This window comes from Mobula birostris, chromosome 17 (genome assembly GCF_030028105.1).
Source record: "Mobula birostris isolate sMobBir1 chromosome 17, sMobBir1.hap1, whole genome shotgun sequence".
NCBI classification, from domain to species: domain Eukaryota; kingdom Metazoa; phylum Chordata; class Chondrichthyes; order Myliobatiformes; family Myliobatidae; genus Mobula; species Mobula birostris.
The window spans coordinates 25,709,109-25,727,259 of NC_092386.1; positions in this window are offsets into that span (position 1 = coordinate 25,709,109).

Consider the following 18,151-nt stretch of genomic DNA (forward strand, 5'->3'; position numbering starts at 1 on the left):
TCGGAATAGAAACTCTATTCTGAGATCAGTCATGGGAAGAGATTACCTGCTATACTACAAGCCTGTCTGACAAAGTTATTTAGTTACCAAGTCTATGGCAGATGATCAAATCTCCCACTTCCTGCTGCCCTGAGAGTAGAGGCAAGAGAGCTGGGATGCAAGGAGACACAAGTGCAAAACCCAATGACCTTTTCAAATTCATCATCATCATCATCATGATTATGTGCCACTCCGCATGATGTGGGTGATCATGGTCTTTGACCATGATTGTTCTTGGTAAGTTTTTCTGCAGAAGTGGTTTGCCTTTGCCTTCTCTCAGGGCTGTGTCTTTATAAGACGGGTGACACCAGCCATTATCGATGCACTTCAGAGATTGTCCACTTGGTGTCAGTGGTTGCATAACCAGGACTTGTGATATGCACCAGCTGCTCACAAGGCCATCCACCACCTGCTCCCCTGGCTTCATATGACATTGATCGGAGCGCTAAGCAGGTGCTACACCTTGCCCAAGGGTGACCTGCAGGCTAGCGGAGGGAAGGAGTGCCTTACACCTCCTTTGACAGAGACGTATCTCCACCTCACCACGCGGATTTATTTCCTATGCAATAGCTTGAAAACCTGAAGCTCAAAACTCTTGGTGAGCTTCCACTACAATATCAATTAAGTTGGTTTGCACTGTTTCACCTTGGAGATCTGAAATCTGTAATCTGAATTCTGCTGTTTCAAGCTACAGCAAAGTACAAAATTGCAAACAGAATCATAGTAGATATTCCAACACTGTCTAAAACTCAAGATAATCTCAGAGAATATATCATCGAAAACACCCAAACAGGGCCCCTTGGTGATGCCAGTGAATAGCTTAACAAAATCCAACATGACAGCAGCCTTGTGAGTAATCGTAAGAACCAATCTAGTTTTTAACAAACCCTTACTCTAGATGACAGGCTACAAATACATCATTATACTCTTCCAGCATTTTGTAAGCAGGTGTTCATTTAATTCATTTCTGCCTGGACTTTAAGGGATGAATGGTTTAATTGCATTGAGATAATTAGGTGGGAGAAGATCCCACACCGATAACCTCATAGCCTGATTAGAACATAGAACAGTCCAACAGAGTGCAGGTTCTTCAGCTCACGATGTTGTGCTGACATTTTATCCTACTCCAAGATCGATCTAACCTTTCCATCTCAATTTTTCTTTCATCTATGTGTCTTTCTAAGAGTCTTATAAATGTCCCTGTTACATACCTCATGGAGATCTTGAGACTGTCTTATGAGGATGATGTAATGGTCTTTTGGAGGTTACCTGATGTAATTTTCCCGCCGATGTGAGGTCACGTGATGACATGTTCACCACGGGTATAAAAGGGAAGACCCCTGGTGACGCAGTTTTCCAGTTAGAACATCAATGAGATACTCCGCTCCACTGTGTATTTGCATTATGATGCAGTTTTGATTTTAAATGGATTTTTATGTTCTAATGTAGGATACAGAAGTCTGGGCCAGCAGTTTGACCAATCGCTGCCAGGTCTGTTAACGTATCTTTTCAGTAACATTGGAAAGTGAAGACGGGGCCCTGAAGGAGACGTTCAATGAGTTTGGAAAAGATTGACCATTATTGAATTTGTTCAAGAAAGAGTGATCTACATGAGATAGCCTCTGCTAAAAGTGGTAGAAAAGGCTGTGCAGGATCTATTCTACGGAGGAGGAAGGTCAGTGCCTTTAAAACTGTTTTATTTCCGTCATCGTGAATCCTGTGGACAAGGCAGGATCAGGCTGGGAGTGGCAGTGATGTCGTGTCTTCGAGGAATTCGTTACTTCATGAAGGTCTCTCCTAATTGACTATATAAATCTCTTGGACTTTAAAATTTACCATTCGAAGAACTGTGTTTGAATTTATCGCTTTAAGAACTGGTTTCGCATTTATCGCTTTAAGAACTAGTACTGAGTAGCGGTTTAATGAATGGCTGCATAGCCATTTACTTCCGGTTAGGGCTTTCATTTTTTTTTCATTGTTTATCAGGGTTTAGTAAATGTTTGTTTGTTTATAAATCCTGACTCGATATATTCATTGTTGCCAATCACGTGACATCCCTAATGTATCTGCCTCTACCACCACCCCTGGCAGTGTGTTCCATGTACCCACTACTCTCTGTGTAAAAACCTACAGTACCCCTGACATCCCCCATATACTTTCCTCCTACCACCTTAAAATTATGCCTTCTCATTTCCACCCTGGGAAAATAGATCAGGCTGTCCATCTATCTATCACTGTGTCTATGCATCCTATACACCTCCTATACACCTCCTTCACTGCAAAAAGAAAAAGCCATAGCTCGCTCAACCTCTCTTTATAAAATATGCTCTCTAATCCAGACAGCATCCTTGCAACTCTCTTCTGCACCCTCTCTAAAGCTTCTACATGCTTCCAATAATGAGTTACCAGAAATGAACACAATAGTCCATCTGTGGTCTAACCAGAGTTTTATACAGCTGCAACATTACGTAATTTTCTTGTTCTTTTTCAATGAATGGAAAGGAGATAAAATGTTGATTCATTTGTCGTCATCGTTAGGTCGCATCTGGAATTTCCAGTTGGCGGACAATTTCCCTCCACGCCGCTCTGTCCCGACACTTGTCCACAACATCCCTGGTCTTGTCCAGCTTGGCCCAATCCTTGATGTTATCCAGCCACGTTGTTCTTTGCCTTCCTCTTCCTTTCTTTCCCTCCACCTTTCCGTATAGCAAGTCCGTCAAGATGTTATCTCTCTGCGTAACGTGTCCACAGTAAGAAACTGTTAACTTCATAATCTTCTCCAGCAATGTCCGTGGTCTATCAACTTTGGACATAACCCTCTCATTTGAAACTTTCTCTACCCAGCTAATCTTCAACATTCGTCGATAACATCACATTTCAAAAGCGTTAATTTGTTTCATGTTATCCTTCTTCAGGGTCCATGTTTCTGATCCATACCTCAGCACTGACCATACGTAACACTCGAGGAAGCGGATTTTACTTTGGATATCTACCTTCCGATTGCATAGTAGATCTTTTAGCTTCATGAACTGGGTCTTAGCCATAACTATTCTCCTTCTGATCTCAACTTCACATCTCCCGTCATCTGTCAGACAACTGCCAAGATATTTAAACTTTCGCACTTGTTCAATGTCTTGTCCATTCACTTGTAACGATACCATCATGAGTGAGTCTTTAGTGTATGTTTTGCTTACCACCATCGATTTTGTTTTCTTAGGGTTGATTTTAAGTCCATAGCCAAGGCTTTCTCATTCACTTTATTCAGCATAATTTGCAGTTCGCATTCACTATCAGCTAACAACGTGGTGTCGTCCGCATACCTGATGTTATCCACCTTCCGGCCTCCGATTGGAATACCTGTCTCCTGATGGTCACATTCCTGAAAAATCCATTCTCCGTAGAGGTTGAACAAATCTGGCAAGCCAACACAGCCTTGTCTTACGCCTCGTTTAATACATGGCCAAGGTAATAGCTTATTTTCTACCCTGACTGCCGCTTTCTGATTCCAATACAAGTTCCTTATTATCTGCACATTCTCCCATCCCAGATCATACTTGTTCAGCGCCTCTATTACTTTCTCGTGTCTTACTTTATCAAAAGCCTTTTCAGTCAATAAAGCATAAATAGATGGTCTTCTGTGCCTCAATGCATCTCTCCATGATGTTTCTCATCGCAAATATTCCTTCCCTTGTTCCAGAGCCTTTATGAAAACCAAACTGTGTTTCTCCAATTTCATCGCTGATTCATTAGGGAATGTAAAATCATCATTATTTAACTTCCACCCCTAAATGCCATACAATTGAAACCCTGTCAAGAAAAAGTTCTACCCCACTAACTCCAATATTCCTCTGATCATGTAATGAGGATCCCAACCTTGGCACCACATCTAAGTTCATTTCGTCCTATCTGATTTGAACTGATTGTTATTGAAGGGTTTCTGAGATTTAACTGCAGCAGTAATAGCCAACACTGTGAAGAGGAAGCTGATGAGCCTTCAGTCCTGATCCTCTTTTCTCTGGCCCCATGAAAGGTAAAATGTTTGCCTGACATCGGAAATCAGAAAACATCTAAACCTTACTTGGGTCTTCTGTATAAGTGTTGCAGGTCTCCTGAACACATGCCCTGTTGATCTACTACCCAGAAAGGAAATCAGGATCTTAAAAAAAGCTAAACCTTTTGCAACTTAAATAATTATATTTTATTGTCATATTTCATGGTATAGTGAACTCCTCCTCAGTGAGTAAACAATTGCTCAATGATGAAGTTTTTTGCTTTGGTATGGACTTTGGCATCAGCTAGTAACTACCTCATTGCTATTAATGACCAACCTACCAATTGCAAATGATTTGAATGCAATAAGTAAAACAGAAATTCATCCACCTTCAATGGAAGCTTGACATGGGGAAGCACTGCTCTAGGCAACTTGGGATGGGCTGCTGACTTGACACAAAATCAGCCACGTACTGTACTATAAAGAACATTTTCAAAGGTTCATTTATTACCAAAGTGTACAACTCTGAAATTCTTCTTCTCCAGATAGCCACGAAGCCAAGAAAGGAAAAGAACAGCAGCACATTCATCAACACCCAAATCCACTCGCCCCACACCAAAATGAAATAGGTGCATCAACCCCCCAAATCCCCCACTCTCACACACAAAAAAACGTGAAAGATCGGGCGAAAATACAAAATATAAAAATCTATATGACTGAAAATAATTCTCCGGGTACAGCAGCAGGCTCTGCCCTCTCAGTTTGCAGAGCGATCCCCAACAATCTAACGGCAGGCAGCCAGCGCTCAACTTCCACATTCGTCGCAACAATTCAATCTCCCTCAGCAAATGACTAATCAGCAGTCTCCCTCAGCAAACAATGGAAGCTTTAATCAGTGAAATGGAGTCAAACATCAGCTCGTGCTCCGTCCCACAGCCTGCCCACACTCACCACCTCTGCCTCCCAGAATCCTCTCGAGGCCTGCAGAGCGCTGGAACACCCAAATGATCTCTAAACTGCAAATCATGGACTCCAACAGTCCCAGAATCACATTCAAGATGAAAAACAAATGTAAAAGACATAAAAGAAATGAAATATATGGTTTCATGATCTGCCCAGAAGATGTCAACTGAAGAAACATTGTAATTCAGCGCTATCTTTGATCATTTATTAAAAATTAACTATTTTACCCTACAAGGTTCCCCACTCTCTCCAACGTTGTTCTGTCTAGCTTTGGAGCCCCTGGCAGCAGCTATCAGAGAGAATGAGAGCTTTATAGGGATATCTGTGGGAGGACAGGTTCATAACCTGATGCTTTATGCGGATGATATTTTATTATTTGTGTCGGACCCAAGTCGATCAGTGCCATGTCTTTTTAACATTATAAAGTCTTACTCTAGATTCTCAGGTTATAAGGTTAATTGGACAAAATCGGAAGCACTACTGTTGACTGCATGTTGCCCTGCATCTGCTTTTTACCCAGGCCAATTTCACTGGCCAAAGAAGGGTATATAATATTTAGGTATTAATTTTTCCCCTCAACTGAAGGATTTAGTAAAGGTAAATTTTGATCCATTATTGCAGAGAATTTCATGTGATGTAGACAGATGGTCATCATTGTATTTGTCAATGTCGGGAAAAATAAATTCCTTGAAGATGATGCAAACACAAGGAATTCTGCAGATGCTGGAAATTCAAGCAATACACATCAAAGTTGCTGGTGAACGCAGCAGGCCAGGCAGCATCTCTTGGAAGAGGTACAGTTGACGTTTCGGGCCGAGACCCTTCGTCAGGACTAACTGAGGGAAGAGATAGTAAGAGATTTGAAAGTGGGAGGGGGAGGGGGAGATCCAAAATGATAGGAGAAGGCAGGAAGGGGAGGGATGGAGCCAAGAGCTGGACAGTTGATAGGCAAAAGGGATATGAGAGGATCATGGGACAGGAGGCCTAGGAAGAAAGAAAAGGAGGAGGGGAGGAAAAAACACAGAGGATGGGCAAGGGGTATAGTGAGAGGGACAGAGGGAGAGAAAAAGGAGAGAGAGAAAAAGAATGTCTGTATATAAATAAATAACGGATGGGGTACGAGGGGGAGGTGGGGCATTAGTGGAAATTTGAGAAGTCAATGTTCATGTCATCAGGTTGGAGGCTACCCAGACGGAATATAAGTATATAATACTCCAACCTGAGTGTGGCTTCATCTTTACAGTAGAGGAGGCCGTGGATAGACATATCAGAATGGGTATAGGACGTGGAATTAAAATGCGTGGCCACTGGGAGATCCTGCTTTCTCTGGCGAACAGAGCATAGGTTTTCAGTGAAACGATCCACCCTGCCCCTCCTGTTTTCTCCTATCATTTCGGATCTCCCCTTCCCCCTCCCCCTCCCACTTTCAAATCTCTTACTAGCTCTTCTTTCAGTTAGTCCTGACGAAGGGTCTTGGCCTGAACCGTCGACTGTACCTCTTCCTATAGATGCTGCCTGGCCTGCTGCATTCACCAGCATTTCGTGTGTGTTGCTTGAAATTCCAGCATCTGCAGATTTCCTCATGTTTGAACATATTTTAAGCAATTTGATAAAATAATTAAGGCTTTTATTTGGAATGGTAAACACCCATGCTTAAACTTTAACAAATCACAATTGCCAGGTGAAAGTGGGGGGCTTAGGTTTGCCAAAGTTAATATACTATTACTATGCCTTTAATCTTAAACATTTAGCACATTGGTCTCTCCCTCCGGAGAGAGCGCCTCCTTGGTATCGTATTGAGAGTTCTGCTCTTCCTCCCATCCCTCCATTACAATGTTTGTCTATCGAGTTACCTCCTGAGACAAGGTCTCACCCAATTATATTGCACATGCATTTGTTTTGAAATAAGCTAGCCAGATTATTTAAATTTAATCCATATTTGAATGAAGCCTCGAGTATCTAGATGAATCCAAAGTTGTGGATTGATAAATCCCCTTTCTTCTGGAGGGAATGGCAAGGGAAAGGTATAATTAAATTGGGAAACCTTTATAATGGTGAGAGTTTAAAGTTTTTAATCAATTAACCCAACAGTACGATATCTCTAGGTCACAATTTTGGAGATATCTTCAACTGCGTCATTTGCTACATACAACTTTTGGTTCTACACAGCAATCCCCACAAGTTACTACGATACTGTCCACTGTACTGGCTGCATATGGTAAAGGTCACGCAGCCTCAACTTATTATTCAGGTTTAACTCAAATCTCCGGGGACAAATTTCTGTTGGGTCTTAAAAGAGCATGGGGAAAAGCCCTGAGTGTGGCTTTTGAGACAAAGGAGTGGGACAAAATTTGCAAAAATGTCAAAACAATGTCAAGAGACCTGAGGGTGCGCCTTATTCAGTTTAAGATCCTACACCGTTTCTATTGGACTCCAGCAAGGTTACATAGATTAGGGTTGAAAAACACCCCTGAATGTTGGTGCTGTGAGATGGATAAAGGGGACTTAGTACATGCGCTCTGGTCCTGTCCCAGAATTCAAGAATTTTGGATTATGATACATAAGTATATTGGTGAAGTTTCGGGTATTCAACTCCCTTTCTGCCCCAGACTTTTTGTCTTGGGAGACACACTTGAGTTACTTGGGGATAAACACTCTCAAAATTGGATCCAAACAAGTATAATGGTAGGAAGATAAACTATACTTAGAGGTTGAAGGAACTTGGGGGGACTATCATTTCAGGAGTGGGTCACAGAAACAGCCAAAATGGCAGCTTTTGAACGCACATCTTACAAACAGTTTGATAGATTGGACATCTATACACAAAAATAGTGCAAATATTTAGGTTTCCTGGGGGCGGGGGGAATAGTGGTGAATGTGTGGTAAAGCATATTACTGAATGGCAGTCTCTTATGTTATTAGAGGTCTAAATAGACACACATGGTTATTATATTGATATTTATTTCTGCCATGTTTTTTATTTTATGGATAATTTTATGTTTTGTAAGCTATGATTTACATAATTTCAACACTGACTCAAGGGTTTGGGGAAAAATTTGTAAAAGAATTCAATAAAATTTAAATCATAAAAAAATTAACCATTTGCTTCTTTTTTTTGTACAGTTGTACTTGTTTTGAAAGGTAGGTGCCAGTAATGGTTAGGATCAGCAAACTCAAAGTTTAGCAGAGGCTTTACATGTTAAGATTATTTTCACACCTTAAGAAACATACCAGTGTTAATTTCTATTGATAGTAAGCTAAAAGATAAAAACACTTAAAATTTGAAAAAAGGGAAAAATCGGCTAAATATGTTTTAACTCTAAATGGTTAATTTGAGTCATTCTCTACAAAAGGAATATTTCCCATCAGCTTTGACAATTTTCTAAGTTGTTCATTCTTGTCTGTTAAATTCCTGAATACAATTGTTGTTGCTTATATTTTGCATTTATTTTTCGCATTTATTTTTCAAGTATTTTATGTAATTTTTAAAAAGTTACCTAAGGTTTTTACTTTCATTTGAATGATCATTTCAAAGACAGCTGAAATATTCAATAATGTTCTCCTGTTTTTCCTTGAGGTTTTCTAATCTGTAATTTGGTAGCAATTAGTTTATCTTTCTTTCAAAATAATTGCAAATACATTGATCACAAATATCCATCTGTCAGGTCTCTGAAGCTAATAACTATTATCATTGGTCTAAAGGAGGCTAATACTGTATGTAAAGTTAACCAAAAGAAAATATATCACCCAAGTTCAAAACCATCAAATAAAAGTCAATAAACACCCTTACTACATGATATAGAAGCATGTTCCTCACACGTCATGCATCAAAATTTATTAACTTGCATTGTAAAGTGTATACTCAAACCTTCAAAATATTAACCTGCAGCATTTTAGAAAACTCTAAGTGAACAATTTAGTTCATGAGTAAACTAAAGTAAAAAATTTCCTTCATCATTTGTAGCAGCATCTGACAGGAATAAAAACATAAATTCCTGTTTGGGCATATTGTGGACTTGGAGTGTATAGCAAAACATTAACTTCAGCAACCAATCTTTAGACCTGAACATAGACTGTGTATTAAATTTTAAATGCAGCTCCAGACAATATGTTCCTAGAGCGGTGAACAGCAGTTAATTGAAAAAGCAGACTATCTTGATTAACATTGTCTGGAGTGTGAGTACAAAGCACGAGGTGTGGACGTTATATGTAATTCAGAGGAAGCATTGTAGATACGTTGTAAGTATAAAATTGTCCTTTGATCTTTAGCACATAAAATGTCACGTAATGTTGAATCAAACAGTCCTCTTCCTCCAAAAGGGTCTCAATATGATACCAGTGTGTCTCATTTTGTCAGATAAGACTACTTCATAGCTACCAGTTCTGTCTCTCCAGTGACTTTGTTCACATTTTAGCAATCCCTATTTCACACAGTTATAAAATAAGAAATTATTAGTAGGGCTTAATATACAGACAGGAATGGAAGCATGGAGCTATTCGAAGCTACACAAAACTGATAGATCAATGCTAGCTTATAATAGTATACTAAAATTTTATTTGTGTTAACTAATACATTCTGCTTTTGATTAAACTGTCTCCACGTAATTTGATTCAGTTCTCAAAATGCTCTGAAAGAGATTTGTGTGGTTCATCAAACAAAATAGGAATGCTCATCAGCTTTACTCAAAACAGCCATAGAACCATAGAACATTACAGCACAGAAACAGGCCTTTTGGCCCTTCTTGGCTGTGCCGAACCATTTCTCTGTCTAGTCCCACTGACCTGCACCTGGACCATATCCTTCCATACACCTCCCATCCATGTATCTGTCCAATTTATTCTTAAATGTTAAAAGTGAGCCCGCATTTATCACTTCATCTGGCAGCTCATTCCACACTCCCACCACTCTCTGTGTGAAGAAGCCCCCCCCCCAATGTTCCCTTTAAACTTTTCCCCCTTCACCCTTAACCCATGTCCTCTGGTTTTTTTCTCCCTTAGACTCAGTGGAAAAAGCCTGCTTGCATTCACTCTATCTATACCCATCATAATTTTATATACCTCTATCAAATCTCCCCTCATTCTTCTACGCTCCAGGGAATAAAGTCCTAACCTATTCAACCTTTCTCTGTAACTCACTTTCTCAAGTCCCGGCAACATCCTTGTAAACCTTCTCTGCACCCTTTCAACCTTATTAATATCCTTCCTGTAATTTGGTGACCAAAACTGCATGCAATACTCCAAATTCGGCCTCACCAATGCCTTATGCAACCTCACCATAACATTCCAACTCTTATACTCAATACTTTGATTTATAAAGGCCAATGTACCAAAAGCTCTCTTTACGACCCTATCTACCTGCGATGCCACTTTTAGGGAATTTTGTATCTGTATTCCCAGATCCCTCTGTTCTACTGCACTCCTCAGTGACCTACCATTTACCTTGTATGTTCTACCTTGGTAGTACACAACCTAATGAAATGTTAAAAAGGATCAATGAGTGTTTTAAAGTGCATGTATTTATGATACGAATAAAAAATCTCATTAATTATGAGATTAATTAATGTCATAATTAAGGCCAAATTACGAATATTGTGTACAGTTCTGGTCACTGAATTATAAGAAAGATGTCAACAAAATAGAGAGAGTACAGAGAAGGTTTACAAGAATGTTACCTGGGTTTCAGCACCTAAGTTACAGAGAAAGGTTGAACAAGTTGGGTCTTTATTCTTTGGAGCGTAGAAGGTTGAGGGGGGACTTGATAGAGGTATTTAAAATTATGAGGGGGATAGATAGAGTTGATGTGGATAGGCTTTTTCCATTGAGAGTAGGGGAGATTCAAACAAGAGGACATGAGTTGAGAGTTGGGGGCAAAAGTTTAGGGGTAACATGAGGGGGAACTTCTTTACTCAGAGAGTGGTAGATGTGTGGAATGAGCTTCCAGCAGATGTGGTTGAGGCAGGTTCAATATTGTCATTTAAAGTTAAATTGGATAGCTATAAGACAGGAAAGGAATGGAGGGTTATGGGCTGAGTGCAGATCGGTGGGACTAGGTGAGAGTAAGCGTTCAGCATGGACTAGAAGGGCCGAGATGTTTCTGTGCTGTAATTGTTATATGGTTATGTACAAGAATTATATAGCATTAAACCAACAGTATAATCACATCTGTTCCTTATTAGCAAAGGATAGTTGACTCAATATGTATGGGTAGTTCCTGCAAGCAAAAGTTGTCAAAATCAGGGGTTCTTACTTAGCTTAGGTCCATGCTAGTTCCCAGCAGAGCAATCCAACCCCCACCTTATTGAAGATTCAAGGTTGTTTAATGTCATGTCCAGTGCACAGGTGTAAAGGAGATTGAAGTAATTGTTATTCCAGATAGATGCAGCACAAAAAGAACAATAAGATAAAGAACAAAGTAACTTTAAAATAACACAGTAAATATCAATTTATGTGTGAACTTGCCATTACTGGGGAGAAGGTTCTTGGGAGGAGCAGATTGGGAGGCAGATTTAAGAAAGGTGCAAAAATAACAGGGTTGTTATCATGGGTGACTTTAACTTCCCTAATATTGATTGGCACCTGATTAGTTCCAAGGGTTTAGATGGGGCAGAGTTTGTTAAGTGTGTCCAGGACAGATTCCTGTCGCAGTATGTGGACAGGCCAAATGGGGGAATGCCATACTAGATCTAGTACTAGGTAATGAACCGGGTCAGGTCACAGATCTCTCAGTGGGTGAGCATCTGGGGGACAGTGACCACCGCTCCCTGGCCTTTAGAGTTATCATGGAAAAGGATAGAATCAGAGGACAGGAAAATTTTTTAATTGGGGAAAGGCAAATTATGAGGCTATAAGGCTAGAACTTGCGGGTGTGAATTGGGATGATGTTTTTGCAGGGAAATGTACTGATGTTTAGAGATCTCTTGTGGGATGTTAGGGATAAATTTGTCCCGGTGAGGAAGATAAAGAATGGTAGGGTGAAGGAACCATGGGTGACAAGTGAGGTGGAAAATCTAGTCAGGTGGAAGAAGGCAGCATACATGAGGTTTAGGAAGCAAGGATCAGATGGGTCTATTGAGGAATATAGGGAAGCAAGAAAGGAGCTTAAGAAGGGGCTGAGAAGAGCAAGAAGAGGGCGTGAGAAGGCCTTGGCAAGTAGGATAAAGGAAAACCCCAATGCGTTCTTCAATTACGTGAAGAAAAAAAGGATGACAGGAGTGAAGGTAGGACCGATTAGAGATTAAGGTGGGAAGATGTGCCTGGAGGCTGTGGAAGTGAGCGAGGTCCTCAATGAATACTTCTCTTCGGTATTCACCAATGAGAGGGAACTTGATAATGGTGAGGATAATATGAGTGAGGTTGATGTTCTGGAGCATGTTGATATTAAGGGAGAGGAGGTGTTGGAGTTGTTAAAATACATTAGGACAGATAAGTCCCCGGGGCCTGATGGAATATTCCCCAGGCTGCTCCACGAGGCAAGAGAAGAGATTGCTGAGCCTCTGGCTAGGATCTTTATGGCCTCGTTGTCCACGGGAATGGTACTGGAGGATTGGAGGGAGGCGAATGTTGTCCCCTTGTTCAAAAAAGGTAGTAGGGATAGTCCGGGTAATTATAGACCAATGAGCCTTACATCTGTGGTGGGAAAGCTGTTGGAAAAGATTCTTAGAGATAGGATCTATGGGCATTTAGAGAATCATGGTCTGATCAGGGACAGTCAGCATGGCTTTGTGAAGGGCAGATCATGTCTAACAAGCCTGATGGATTTCTTTGAGGAGGTGACCAGGCATGTAGATGAGGGTAGTGCAGTGGATGTGATCTATATGGATTTTAGTAAGGCGTTTGACAAGGTTCCACACGGTAGACTTATTCAGAAAGTTAGAAGGCATGGGATCCAGGGAAGTTTGGCCAGGTGGATTCAGAATTGGCTTGCCTGCAGAAGGCAGAGGGTGGTGGTGGAGGGAGTACATTCAGATTGGAGGATTGTGACTAGTGGTATCCCACAAGGATCTGTTCTGGGACCTCTACTTTTCGTGATTTTTATTAACGACCTGGATGTGAAGGTAAAAGGGTGGGTTGGCAAGTTTGCAGACGACACAAAGGTTGGTGGTGTTGTAGATAGTGTAGAGGATTGTCAAAGATTGCAGAGAGACATTGATAGGGTGTAGAAGTGGGCTGAGAAGTGGCAGATGGAGTTCAACCCAGAGAAGTGTGAGGTGGTACACTTTGGAAGGACAAACTCCAAGGCAGAGTACAAAGTAAATGGCAGGATACTTGGTAGTGTGGAGGAACAGAATGATCTCGGGGTACATGTCCACAGATCCCTGAAAGTTGCCTCACAGGTGGATAGGGTAGTTGAGAAAGTTTATGGGGTGTTAGCTTTCATAAGTCGAGGGATAGAGCTTAAGAGTCACGATGTAATGACGCAGCTCTGTAAAACTCTGGTTAGGCCACACTTGGAGTACTGTGTCCAGTTCTGGTCACCTCACTATAGGAAGGATGTGGAAGCATTGGAAAGGGTACAGAGGAGATTTACCAGGATGCTGCCTGGTTTAGAGAGTATGCATTATGATCAGAGATTAAGGGAGCTAGGGCTTTACTCTTTGGAGAGAAGGAGGATGAGAGGAGACATGATAGAGGTGTACAAGATAACTAGAGGAATAGATAGAGTGGATAGCCAGCGCCTCTTCCCCAGGGCACCACTGCTGAATACAAGAGGACATGGCTTTACAGTAAGGGGTGGGAAGCTCAAGGGGGATATTAGAGGAAGGTTTTTTACTCAGAGAGTGGTTGTGCGTGGAATGCACTGCCTGAGTCAGTGGTGGAGGCAGATACACTAGTGAAGTTTAAGAGACTACTAGACAGGTATATGGAGGAATTTAAGGTGGGGGCTTATATGGGAGGCAGGGTTTGAGGGTCAGCACAAAATTGTGGGCCGAAGGGCCTGTTCTGTGCTGTACTATTCTATGTTCTATGTTCTAATGAAACTGAATGGTCTGAAGGTAGATAAGTCACCTGGACCAGATGGTGTACACCCCAGAGTTCTGAAAGAGGTGGCTGAAGAGATGCTGGAGGCACTCGTAATGATCTTTCAAGAATAACTAGATTCTGAAATGGTTCCAGAAGACTGGAAAATCTCAAACGTCACTCCACTCTTCAAGAAGGGAGAGAGGCAAAAGAAAGGAAACTATAGGCCGGTTAGTCTGACCTCAGTGGTTGGGAAGATGTTGGAGTCGGTTATTAAGGATGAGGTCTCAAGGCACTTGGAGGCACATGATAAAATAAGCCGTTGTCAACATGGTTTCCTCAGAGAAAAATCTTGCCTGACAAATCTGTTGGAATTCTTTGAAGAAATAACAAGCAGGATAGACAAAGGAGAATCCGTTGATATTGTGTACTTGAATTTTCAGAAGGCCTTTGACAAGATGCCAGTCATGAGGCTGCTTAATAAACTAAAAGCCCATGGTATTACAGGAAAGATTCTAGCATGGATAAAGCAGTGGCTGATTGGCAGAAGGCAAAGAGCGGAACAAAGGGAGCCTTTTCTGGCTGTCTGTCTGTGACTACTGGTGTTTCACATGGGTCTCTGTTGGGACCAATTCTTTTTATGCTGTATGTCAACGGTTTGGATAATGGAATTGATAGCTTTGTTGCAATGTTTGCAGACAATATGAAGATAGGTGGAGAGGGAGGTAGTTTTGAGGAAGTAGAGATGCTACAGGGGACTTAGATTAGGAAAATGGACAAAGAATTGGCAGATGGAATACAATGTTGGGAGATGTACGGTCATGCACTTTGGTAGAAGAAATGAAAGGGTTGACTATTTTCTAAATGGAAAGAAAGTACAAAAAACTGAGGCGCAAAGAGACTTGGGAGTCCTTGTGCAGGATTCCCTCAAGGTTAATTTGCAGGTTGAGTCTGTGGTGAGGAAGGCAAATGCAATGTTATCATCCATTTCAAGAAGACTAGAATATAAAAGCAAGGATGAGCAGGTTTGGGCCCTTTATCTTAGAAAGGATATGCTGAAACTGGAGAGGCTTCAAAGGAAGTTCATGAAAATGAATGTAGGATTGAATGGCTTGTCATATGAAGAGAGTTTGATGACTCTTGGCCTGTATTCACTAGAATTCATAAGAATGAGGGGTGGCCTCATTGACACCTATAGAATGGTAAAAGGCCTTGTTAGAGTGGATGAGCAGAGGATGCTTCTTTTGTTGGGAGAGTCTAAGACAGAGGACACAGCCTCAGAATAGAGGGATGTCATTTTAGAATGGAGATGAGGAAGAATTTGTTTAGCCACAGAGTTGTGAACCTGTGGAATTCATTACCACAGGCAGCTGTGAAGGGCAAATCTTTATGTGTATTTAAGGCAGAGGTTGATAGATTCTTGATTGGTCAGGGCATGAAGGGATCTGGGCAGAAGGCAGGAGATTGGAGCAGAAATTGGATCTGCCCATGATGAAATGGCGGAGCATTTAAGATGCTCTCTACTGCACATCTGTAGAATGACATAGGTGTAGATGTGCATAGTCCAGCTTTCTTCAGCCTCCTCAGAAAGAAGAGGCATTGGCGAGCTTTCCTGATTGTGTGGAATGTGTCCTGGGACCATGAGACATTGTGCGAGATGTGCACTCCCTGCAGTGTGAAACAGCTTGCAGTTTCCATGGCTGTGCCAGTGATGTAAAGAGAGGTGTGAGTGGTGTGAGTTCTCGTGAAGCCAATAACCATCTCCTTTGCCCTGTGTACACTGAGGAAGAGGTTATTTACCTGGTAGTAAGCCTTGCGTTCTTCCACTTCCTCTCTGTAGGCTGTCTCATCACTGTTGGTGATGAGCCCCAGTCACTGTCGTGTTTCGGGAAAACGTGACAATGTGATTACTCAGGTGTTTGGCCATACAGCAGATTGTGCAGTAACGGGCTCAACGCACAGCACGGGGGTGGGGGGCACTGTGCTGTGGATGGTGGGGAGGAAGGAGCAGTAGGGCGTCCTGACTACCTGAGGTCTGTTGGTTGGGAAGTCCAACACCCAACTGCACAGTGACTTTTAGATCAAGAAGCAGCAGCTTGTTCACCACGGTCCATGGGACTTCAGCGATGAAATCCAGAAACAGCATTCTGACATAAGTGTCCTTGTTTTCTCGGGGTGTCACGGCCAGGAGCACGACAGATGCCATAGCATCGGTTATGGAGCGGTTCTGTCAGTAAGTATGTTGATGAGTGCCCTGTGTGGTAGAGATGGGGTTTTTGGTATATGCCATTACCAGCAAATCAATGCACTTCATGATGATTGGCATCAGTGCCACAAGGAAGTAGTCATTTGATTCTGAAGGTTTAGCGTACTTTGGTAGAGGGATGATGGTGGCCGATTTAAAGCTGATAGTGGGGACAGCAGCCCGAGTGAGTGACATTTTGAAGATTCCTGTGAAGCTGGTGTGCACACTCCCTGAGTACTCGTCCTGGGATGTTGTCCGGCCCAGCCACCCTGCAAAACTCTCTGCAGAGTTTTAAACACAAGAGATTCTGCAGCTGCTGGAAGTACAAATCAACACACACACAGGAACTCAGCAAGCCAGGATGAAGGACCTTAGCCTAAAACGTCGACTTTTTATTCCTCTCCTGCTGTGTTCCCCCAGAAGTTTGTGTGTGTTCCCCCTCCTTATTCTCCTGCAGCCCTCGAACATATTATTGCTTATCTTTGATTATGTTGCTACTTTCTACTCTGAGGGCTGACTTCTAGTTGTCAATGAACCACCCAAAAGCACAAATCCCTGTTCCATCGGTTGAATTGACCTCATTTCCAAACTTTATTGGAGTATTGATGTGATCTTGTGATCGAAACACAGTAACCATAAACACAGGAGATCCTGCACAGGCTGGAAACCCACAGAGTAACACCCACTAAATACCGAAGGAACTCAGCAGCCAGGCAGCTTCTATGGAAATGAGTGAACAGTCAGTGTTTCGGGTTGAGTCCCTTCACCGGGACAGATGAAGGGCATCAGCCCAAAACGTCAGCTCTCTAAACACCAGTACTAGGTTATGGCATTTCCATGGGTAAAACCTTCCCAACCATTGAACACATCTACATGAAACTTGGCCAGAGAAAAGCGGCATCCATCATCAAAGATCGTCACCTCCCAGGCCATGCTCTTTTCTGGCTGCTGCCATCAGGTAGGAGGTACAGGAGCCTCAGGACTCACACCACTAGGTTCAACAGCAGGTTACTACCCCTCAACCATCAGGCTCTTGAACAAAAGGGGATAACTACACTCATTTAAGGACTCTTTTATCTTGTTATTTCATGCTTGCTATTTATTGCTATTTACTTATTATTTGTATTTGCAGAGTTTGTTTACAGTTTACAGATCACATTTACAGTTACTGTTCTATTGATTTGCTAAATATGCCCACAAAAAAAAGTAACCTCAGGGTCATATGTGGTGACATTTATGTACTCTGATAATAAACTTTATTTTGAACTTTGATCTTTTGAACTTTGAACTTTGGAAGGAGGGGGGAGGGTTTAGAAACACATCAGCTTGAACACTATCAGCCCAGTTCATATGTCATGTATGCTCAGCTGGAACTTGAATGGGGTCTGTGCCTCAGTACCCAAATTGATCCAGTGGTGGCAGCCTCAGAACCATGTAAGTATTCAGTGCAGTCCCTACAGGCCATAGCCTAAACAGAGGTTAACTCTAACTTGTTGGATTGAGTGGTGCTGCAGAGTAGCAGTAAGCATTATGCTTTACAGTGCCAGTGATTGGAAGATAGGGTTTTAATACCCGCTGCTGCTAGTAAGGAGTTTGAGCATTCTCTCCATGACCGCGTGTGTTTCCTCTGGGTGACCTGGTTTCCTCCCACATTCCAAAAGAGATTTTGGATGGTACTACGTTGGCACCAGAAGCTTGCGGGTTGCCTCCAGCACAACTTCAGATGGTGTAGGTTGTTGATGCAAATAATGCATTTCACTGTGTTTCGATGTGCGTGTGACAAATAAAGCTAAGCTTTGTTACAATTCAGTGTGCAGCCAACCTGCCATCTATTTTCTACTGTGGACAAAAGTTAATTCCAGTTGGCAAAAGTTCACAACTATTGAGGGAAGATCAAGGAAGCGAAGTGAAACCTGCCCATTTTGGCCTTCAGTCTTCCAATGTAATTGTACAAC